This window comes from Salvia hispanica, chromosome 6, assembly GCF_029641045.1.
Source record: "Salvia hispanica isolate PSC_SH4W2 chromosome 6, Shi_PSC_v1, whole genome shotgun sequence".
NCBI lineage: Eukaryota > Viridiplantae > Streptophyta > Magnoliopsida > Lamiales > Lamiaceae > Salvia > Salvia hispanica.
In genome coordinates, this window is record NC_142697.1 from 2,900,862 (window position 1) to 2,911,239 (window position 10,378).

General features: G+C 40.9%; 1 pseudogene; it reads left to right on the forward strand.

The window, feature by feature from the left end:
* Positions 1 to 304: 304 nt before the first annotated feature.
* On the forward strand, positions 305 to 5,837 carry LOC148923048 (uncharacterized; annotated as a pseudogene).
* The last annotated feature ends 4,541 nt before the right edge of the window (positions 5,838 to 10,378 follow it).

Below are 10,378 nucleotides of genomic sequence, written 5' to 3' on the forward strand. Positions count from 1 at the left end.
TTTTCCTTTTAAGATTGAGTCAAATCTTTTCGGGTTTTCTTTTGATTCTTTCCCAAATCGTAAGTCCGAATCAAGCAGGGGGAATTCTATAAATTATAGAATTCCCTTAGATCGAGTCCAGAGAAATAAAGCAATAAAAACCTTTTATTTTCTCATCCCCTGTTCACGTTACCAACTTTAGGCCATTGCTAGAGTTTTTGATCAAGTTTTTCTGCAAGTTTGAGTGTTCAATTCATCACTAGGATCGCTAGTCCTATTATCTGGTGCTTCATTGACCTTCTCTTCCCCCGCACACACGACGACGATGACGGGAAGCACTTCTTCGCCGCATGATGCCACAGATCCGGAGGTATATTCCTTTCAAGAGGTTGGCCGGATGGTTCACGACTTCACGCTGCGTATCGCTAGCGATGAAAAGAAAATTCAAATTAATCGCTTCGCGCACGAATTGTTTGAGCGGCAACAGACAATCCTGAACAAAAGCGTCGAGGACCACATGACTAAGTTACTTGTCGCAGTTGAGAATCTCGGCAAGAAACCGCCCAAAGGCGACGCGGCGATAGCAAGTAACCGCCCAAAGGCGACGCGGCAATAGTAGGCAAACCAACGAGAGGCTGGTCTATTCTGCGCTCAATCTTGGTCAAACCTATTAGTTTTGACGCTGATTCCTGGCCCAAACTTAAGCTCGACCCCCCGCGTTTCAGTGGCGACGGGGTCAATATGTGGATCAAGAAGATCCAAAAGTATTACAACCACAATTTCACTCCTTTGAACGATAGGCTGTACTTGACGGAGTTTTTATTAGATGACGCTGCAGAGGAGTGGTTCACCTTTTGGGAGGCGAACAACGAGGGTCGTGGATGGGATGAATTTTTGATGGACATCAATCGCCGTCCCGATCTTTATGAGGATTATGTGGGACGTCTGGAAACCTTGCGACAGACCGGATCCCTAGATAACTATCTGGCTGAATTTGAGCCAATACTACAGAAGGTCTCCGGTGTGGGAGATGGGACTCTTACGTCCCTTTTTACTGCTGGACTGACCCCCGCTTTGAAGCTTGAACTACTAACCCGCAGACCGGCGTCCCTCAGCGACGCTATCGCCCTCACTCAGCAATTAGCAGCGTGCCAGGCAGCGACCCTCCAGCCGACGCCTTCCTCGGCCGCTCGGGTTGGAATAACCGCGACCAGCGGCAACCGTTCAGGTACTCGGCGCAGACTGCTAAAAACTCGGACCAACAGAAACCACAGCCGAACCAGAAGCCTGCAGCGACAGCGCTCGACAACCAGCCACGTGACTATCCTATTATTCGAATTTCAGCAGCAGAGAAGGCTGATAGGACGCGGCGCAATTTGTGCTGGTATTGCCCTGAGAAGTTCACTCGCGAGCACGTATGCAGCAAAAAATTTTATGCTCTTATTGGTGAAGATAGTGATGAGGAGGAGTTAGATACTAAGGGAAATCCTTGCTCACCGACGACGGAGAGAACATGGTAATCACAGGGCGATGTGTCTACTATTCATGTCATTGGCCCGAAGTTGAAACCACGATCGCTGCGGATCACTGGCACAATAAATGATGCTCAGGTGTCGGTGTTGATTGACGGGGGCAGCACGCATAATTTTATGAAACCCTCCGTCGCCGAAAGGTTATGTCTTCCACTCCATGTTATTTCCCCTTTTCGTGTATTTGTGGGAAAGGGTGCTTCTTTACGTTGTGATTATGTGAGTTTGAGCACCCCGCTGACATTGCAGGGTCATTCTTTCGACATCGACTTATTTTTATTACAAGTGGAGGGCCTGAATGTTATATTGGGGGTTCAATGGCTGCAAGATCTGGGAGACGTGACAAGGAATTACAAAACGCTAACGATGAAGTTCGAGTTGGATCAGGGCCCGGTTTGTTTGTAGGGCGAGGACGTTCCGCCCCGTTGGATATCATACAATGGTTTGTTTTCTCTCATCGGCCATGACCCTGATTCTGAAATTTTTGAAATCGTGCCCATCGAGAACCAGGCAGCATCCGAGAAGCAGCCTGTGCAGCCCCTTAATCCTCTCCTACACGACACTTTGGCTGATTTTGAGGGGGTATTTTCTTTACCGACGGGTCTGCCACCAGCCCGCCAATGGGACCACAAGATTCATCTTCCCTCATCAGTTAAGCCTATCAATGTCAGACCATATCGCTACCCATACTTTCAGAAGACAGAAATCAAAAAGCAAGTTCGAGAGATGCTCGCCTAAAGTGTAATTCAGCAGAACACGAGCCCATTCTCCTCCCCCGTTTTGCTGGTCCGCAAGAAGGACAGCACTTTCCGCTTTTGTGTCGATTACCGTGCTCTTAATGCTGCAACAACACCAGATCATTTTCTGATCCCTACGGCGGATGAACTGTTCGACGAGCTACATGCTGCAAGAATTTTTTCTAAACTTGATCTCCGTTCAGGATACCACCAGATTCTTATGCATATCGATGACGTTCATAAGACAGCATTCCGTACCCATGACGGACATTTTGAATTTCTGGTTATGCCATTCGGCCTCACCAACGCACCATCGACTTTCCAGACTGCGATGAATAGTATATTTCAGCCATTATTGCGCAAATCTGTCATCGTCTTTTTTGACGATATTTTGGTGTTCAGTGGATCGATGGAGGAACATATCCAACATTTGCGCCAGGTTCTTGGCATTCTGCAGGAAAATTCATTCTTCCTTAAGCAGTCTAAGTGTGCTTTTGGGGTCGCGACTATTGACTATTTGGGTCACATTATCTCGGCGGGCCAATTGCGAGCAGACCCAGCGAAAATCGAGGCGATGGTGGCATGGCCCGTTCCTTCGACGATCAAGCAACTTCATGGATTTTTGGGTTTGACAGGATCTTATCGCCGGTTTGTCAAGGACTACTCGCTTATCGCAGCGCCCCTTACAGAACTATTGAAAAAAGATGCATTTATTTGGTCGGACGCCGCGACCGCAAGTTTTGAAGCGCTGAAATCGGCCATGACTTCCACACCCGTTTTACGCCTGCCGGATTTTTCCCTTCCTTTTGTGCTCGAAACTGATGCCTCTGATTTTGGGGTAGGTGCGGTCCTTATGCAGCAGGGCCACCCGATCGCGTTCTTCAGCAAAAAGATGGGTCGCCATCGTCGTTTAGCTTCTACTTATCATAAAGAACTATACGCCATTGTGGAGGCGGAGCAGAAATGGAGACAGTATCTCCTTGGTCGCAAGTTCATTATACGAAGCGATCAACGAAGTCTTAAAGAGCTCCTTTCGCAGGTCGTACAAACTCCCGATCAGCAATTTTATGTGAGGAAGTTAATGGGTTTCAAGTTTACAATCGAGTACAAGTCCGACACAGCAAATAAGGTAGCAGACGCTTTGTCTCGTAAGGGTGAGGAACCGCGAGCTGGGCTGCCTCAGCTATTTGAGCTTTATACTCGACCGAATCCAGCGGTTCTCGAGAGCGTTCGCGCCGATAACACAACCCTTCCTGACCTCGTTCGTTTGCATGAGGATGTGGACCGCCTATCTAAGTATGCTCATTTCGGTGCTCTAAAGCCGGGTTTTGATGCGCGGCAGGTTGCGAAGTTGTTCGTTGAAACAGTGGTGAATATCCACGGCTTTCCAAAGAATCTTTTATCCGACCGAGATTCCATTTTGATGAGCGACTTTTGGAATGAACTCTTGACCTTAAGTGGGACGAAGCTTCAGTTCACAACTGCTTATCACCCGCAGACGGACGGCCAATCTGAGGTGACAAATGAGCAGTGCCTAAGAGCCTTCACTTATGAGTGTCTGAAACGTTGGCTGACTCTGCTTCCTTGGGCGGAACTTGCGCTTAATTGCAGCGTCAACTCTAGCATTGGAATGTCGCCGTTCCAAGCCTTGTATGGAAGGGAGCCTCCGAGTTTGGTCGACACTTATGCCAAGCCCTCTCACAATGCTGAAATTGCTGATCTACTTGCAGAGAGAGAGGAAACGCTTCGGACTCTGAAAATTCAGATCGCTAAGGCACAGCGCTCTATGGTGGAATTTGCAAATCGCAAACGTCGTGATGTTGAGTTCAATGTGGGGGATTCAGTTTTCCTTAAGCTCCAACCATATCGTCAACGTTCGGTGGAGAAACCTCTCTCAAATAAGCTAGCTCGCCGTTATTATGGTCCCTATGTCATTTTGGAAAGAATCGGGAAGGTGGCGTATCGTCTTCAGTTGCCTGCGGATAGTCGAATCCATGATGTGTTCCATGCGTCTCTCCTAAAATCGTTCGACCCCAGCATTAAGGCGGTGTCAGCTTTACCAGATGAGTTCAATCGGAGTCAGCCAAATGATACTCCGATACGTGCTATAGCCAGCCAAACTGTGCTGGTCGATCGTGTGCCTCAAGAAAAATGGATGGTGCAGTGGTCGTCGGATGCGTTTTCTGATGCAAATTGGGTGGATGTGAGTTTGTTGAAGCAGCATTTTCCAGATTTACGCCTTGAGGACAAGGCGTTTCCAAAGGAGGGGGGAGTTGATACGACCATGGAGCTTGACACACAAGTAACGCCGGATCGTACATCGCCGGCGGCAAGGGAGGAAGAAGCTGGTGGAAGAGGACGAAGCATGAGTAGACCATCGAAGAATGATCGGCCTAAACGTGACCAATCTCGGCCCATGATGTATAAAGACTTCGTTACCTATTAGACCATGGATTTCCTTTAGATTTGTTTTGCTATTTTTAATTGTTATTTTCCTTATTCTGCTGAACGTTTAAGATTGAGTCAAATCTTTTTGAGTTTTCTTCTTGATTCTTTCCCGAATCGTAAGTCCGAATCAAGCAGGAGGATTCTATAAATTATAGAATTCCCTTATATCGAGTCCAGAGAAATAAAGCAATAAAAACCTTTTATTTTCTCATCCCCTGTTCACATTACCAACTTTAGGCCATTGCTAGAGTTTTTGATCAAGTTTTTCTGCAAGTTTGAGTGTTCAATTCATCAATAGGATCGTTAGTCCTATTAGTTTACTTCCAAACGTGTGAACGCATGGGAAGGTCTGCTATGTTGTTCATGGCACGTGATACGCGTATGTTGGAGAATCAAATTCCGTTATGGCTAAACTCCGTAATACACCCTCATCCCTAATCATTGTTGTGCGAGTACTTGAGCTACACTGATTACAGTATGACACAACTCACCTGGAGAGAAGGAGAAGAGCCTCTTCACCTACTCGAAGCTTTGAACTGCACCTTCCTTCACCTCGTTGAAACCCAACAAAATTCAAGTTGCTTTAGGCGGCTTATCAACAAATATAATCAGCCACGGGCATCATTGATGAAAATCACAAGTGTGTGGCAACTGTTTGACAGTCCATTTCGGTCGGTGACAGATCTGAAAGCAAAGGGTATTCATCTCCGTGGGAGTTCTCATTGTTTGACCGACATCAACTTCTACTCCTTCGGCTTGTTCGCTCAACTCTACCTTCATGTCTTCTTCATCAGTGACAATGACATAGTCACCTACTCCAATCTTATTACATTCGAGATGTCACCATATACAGACTTTGGCGTGATATCTTACTTTAATTTCATGAAAACATTGATTAGTGATGTTAAAGATGTAAAGGTGTTGCGGGAGAAAGGCATCTTGTACAGCTAGTTGGCGAACGATGAAGAGGTGGTTGAAGATGAGGATTAATGAACACTGCAACAACAAAGCCAAAACATGGATGGCCGACCTCTTCAATACCAATTTTCAGAGCCCATGGACTATTATGGCTCTTCTTGCCGCCGCGTTTCTGCTTTGCCTAACATTTCTACAAACTTACTTCACAATCAATCCACGCAACTAAACAATTCTATTTGATTTCACCTTCTGTTTCATGTATGTTTGTTGCTATTTCATTTCACCTTTTGCTTCATGTATGTCTTTCAGGTGGTTAGTATTTGTTAAATTCTCCAAATCCTTGTCCCACATCGGCTTGGTGATGATCCTAGCTTCTCTATATAAGTGTGGATAACCCTCCCCCTTATGAGGCCTTTTAAGGGGAGAGTGGCCCATTTCTAATATGGTATCAAAGTAGGGCCCAAGTCGATGATGGTTTATCTCTTTATCTTTTCTCTTGCCTACCCACGTGATGGAAGTCCGATGTGTCATTCCGGTCCACGCGTGAGGGGGCGTGTTAAATTCTCCAAATCCTTGTCCCACATCGGCTTGGTGATGATCCTGGCCTTTTAAGGGGTGAATGACCCATTTCTAATAGTATTGGTAATGTAAATTAAGTTGGAAGTCAAACTTAGCTGCTATATATCATGCTATAAGAAAATAAATGTGGACTGTTTGTTTTTATTTCTCAATTTTAATTGAGTAATATGTTTGTTTGTCCACATCTTAATTACGTGATTTGGGATTCGATTCAGCCATTTAGGATATAGGTTGTCGAAATTGTGACATCCCTAACCCAAAAATATTCATCTTTTGTACAATTACATGTTTTAGTATCATTCATATTATAGAGATATTCATGGAAAATCATAAAAGTAATACTCCATTAATTAAATGACCATGAGGTGTTCATATAATTTAAATATGTAAAATAGTTATCCAAAGTCTTTAGTTAATTGTGCATGGTTATTGTAACATGGGAATATATTTGTGTAATACAAAATAATTAAATATATACATACAGGGGTGCGTTAAAATGACAACACCTCTTAAAATGACACTGTGACACCATGCTAGACTACAATATTATAAACGCTAAACTGTAGTATAAACGCTACACTGCAATCTATCGATTGCAGTCTTACGTATTGGATATTGCAGACGAGAAAAATTGCAGTCTATTGTATTAGATATTGCAGGTCTTGAAAATTTACCCTTGAGAACTTTTTATGATTGCCATAGGGCAACTTATTATACGTCCACATATATAAATAATTAGCTAGGAATTGTGGTATGGTATTATTTTAAGAAGTGTTGTAATTTTAGCACAAACTTATGCATGCAAATTATATGTAGAAGAAATTAGTAATAAGGGTTAAAAGTACACGTGCTACACAACTAGATATATAAGTTAATGACGTAGAATAGTACTAATATATATTATGGTTATCAATTTAATTATTTACCTAGGAAATTTTCTATTTGCTCCAATTGTGCCACGTCTTTACATGTTAATATACATATTATACATATATGTAAGTCGGCACAAACAGAGGGGGATGGATAAAAAAAATAAAAAGATGAAATATCACAAAGAACTTGATTTGCGTAGCGAAAGAGAGTCACGAAATTAGAGAAAAAAGGAGTTAAGATTTCATAGAGGAAGTTCACCCACACTCTTTCTGTTTTAGGACTGGGGATAGCACTTTGTAAAATGGTAACAAAGAATTCGGTCAGATAACATATCAGGTGGGTATAAATCAATATTTTTATTCTACATGTTTTACATGCTTCTTTGGTATATGTTCAAATGCAGCGATTAAATAGATTATATCAGGTGGGTATAAATCAATATTTTTATTCTACATGTTTTACATGCTTCTTTGGTATATGTTCAAATGCAGCGATTAAATAGATTATATGATATGACTCTGATATAGTTATGTGTTATTTGATATTAATGGTGGAATATGATATAGATTTATGAATAGTGCAATGGATATGTTTTATACTCCCTCTTTCCCATTAGAAATGAAACGCTTTCCTTTTTGAATTGTTCCATTAAAAATGAAACATTTCCTAAATTGGAAACATCTCTATCTCTACTTTTTCATCTCTCTTACTTTACTCTATTCATTAACTCACAAAACAACACTACATAAAAACCCGTGCCGATTCTCAAATGTGCCAGTATCATATTGAAATTATTTATTGGAATATGATATGGATATGTGATTGTGGCAATGGATATATTTCATATAATATTATGATATTAGAATTATATGAATCATTTGACTAAAGAGGATCTGTGACAGTCTTGCCCTATGTCTAATATCAATGACAATGGACCTACGGGTCATATACAATGGCAATGAACCTATGGGTCATATACATATTTATACAATGATAATGAGACCTCCGGGTCATGTTATACAATGACAATGAGACCTCCGGATCATATATATATTTGTACAAAGGCAATGGGACCTACGGGTCGTATACAATGGAAATATCGGGCAGATATCAGACTTGATTTATCACAGAATAATAAATTGAACATAGAGACATATGCATATGGATATGAAATTGAGGATATTTAATGTTTATGGTTATGTGTGTTTATACAAAATATTTGTACATAAGCTAATAAATGGTTGATTTTGTAATTATGGTATTTGGACGGTGACGTAATTAATATATGATTTCTTTACTTAAATTTGTATTTGTTTATTATAAGTATATGCGATAAAAATTGGGTTGGGGTCTGACAAAAATTGTGTTATGATTTGAGATTTGAGGAAAATGCACACATAAAAGATTATATTGCACAACAATTTATACTTGAATCCAATCCGCCTAACATGATTAACCTGCCAACCTGAACTAGCTAACCCGATTAGCCCATCAAAAACATGATTTATATTTATTTATATTGCACAATATTTAATAACTTTTTTAAAAATTAAATTAAAGCGGAAAAATATTTGATTTCAATTGGACTTGATTTAAGGCCTAAATATTATACTTCCATCCATGAATTAAAGTATACTCGTTCATTTCAATGATGTCTGCCTTTACATGTCTCATATATTATTCCGTTCATGAAAATATATGAGCGTTGAGTTTAGTCTTATTTTCAACCTTAATTATTATGGTTTGACTTGATGAACCCACTTGCCATTCATCAATTGGCACGAGTATGGGCTTTCACTTTTCATAACTTGCTTGTAAGCTATTGGGCCTGTCTATTGGACCTCTCAATTTATTTAATTGGGCTCATATAAAACTAGTTTGCTATAATTAATTTTTTCTGTAAAAAATAGTCATATTTTATATTGATTTATCTATAAAAAATAACTCTATATATTGATGCTAAGATTTTTTCTCCTGTGAGATGTCTTTTTTTCATTAAGGGCATGATTGGTAGCAATCTTGGGCTTTTACTGGAATCCCAGTTAACATGAATAACAACAATTTTAGATTATTAATATTGGCTTTAATGATGTTTGGTACAAACCTTTTTTAGCTTAAACCATTGTTTGGTAGGCCAAAATCAATTTACTGGAAAGTCATACTCCCTCCGTCCCAGAGAAGTACTTTGAAAATGGCACGGGATTTTAGGAGGTTTTGTTTTGTGTGTTAAATGGAGAGAGAAAATATAATTTTTATATTCATGTGAGAGAAAACTTTTTCCAAAAAGGGAAATGTGACATATTTTGTGGGACAAACTAAAAAGGAAAGTGTGCCAACTTCTCTGGGACGGAGGGAGTACTAAACATTGTGCTACCATTTATGTCCTTCCTTTTTGAAGGCAAATGACTCTCTTCTCCCTCTCTTCTTCCTCGTGACCCCTCCGCCTCTCCCTCCCTCTCTTTGCCCCCCTTATCTATTGCCTTTGGGGTCCTCCCAACTGCAAAAACCCTCATCCGGAAAACCCCGATTTCCCTTAATCACCAGAAAATCAAACCCAGAGCAAAATCAATCTCATCAAACACTGAAATCTTGCCATGGAAGATATCTCCGTTGTGATTCCCAAGCTCCCAAACAACGTGATCATCGAAATTCTCTCGAGGCTACCAGTAAAACCCTTCTAGAAATTTAAACGCGTCTGCAAATCATGGCGAGTACTCATTTAACCAACGACTGCACCGACATACCTGGGTGGTTGGAATGGTGAGTATGGTGCAACGAATGAGGGCTTTCCGGGCTTCTTGATTATGGGTAGCTGCTTCTACAAAGCGGAGTCGTTGGAGGGCAAAATAGGTACACAGCTGCAATTCACTTTGTCGGTGAAAAACTAATACCACAAACTTGAGAAGATAAGGAATTGCAAATATTGCTGATTGTAGTATGAATTTGTCGAAGATCCGACTCTTTTCTTCCGGGTTCACCGACAATTTCTAGATCTACCATACGGAATAAAAGGCTGTAAAAAGGGTGTCTTTTTGGGCTTTTCTTGGTTTTTTTGGCCTAATACGAGCTACCAATCAAGCCCTAACAATAATTCAAACACTTTTTAAACCTCTATTTCTATTATTTGACCAACTATTATGGAGTATTAAAATATGCGTAGTACAGTAATATTTCCTCCGTTTTAGTGTTGCGATATGTTTTAGAGTATGAAGATTAAAGAATAATATTCAGTGAAGTATGTGAAGTGAAAATAAAATGTGAGTGAAGATTAAATTAAAGAGAAATAAGAGAATAAAGCAGAATACAAAATAAATA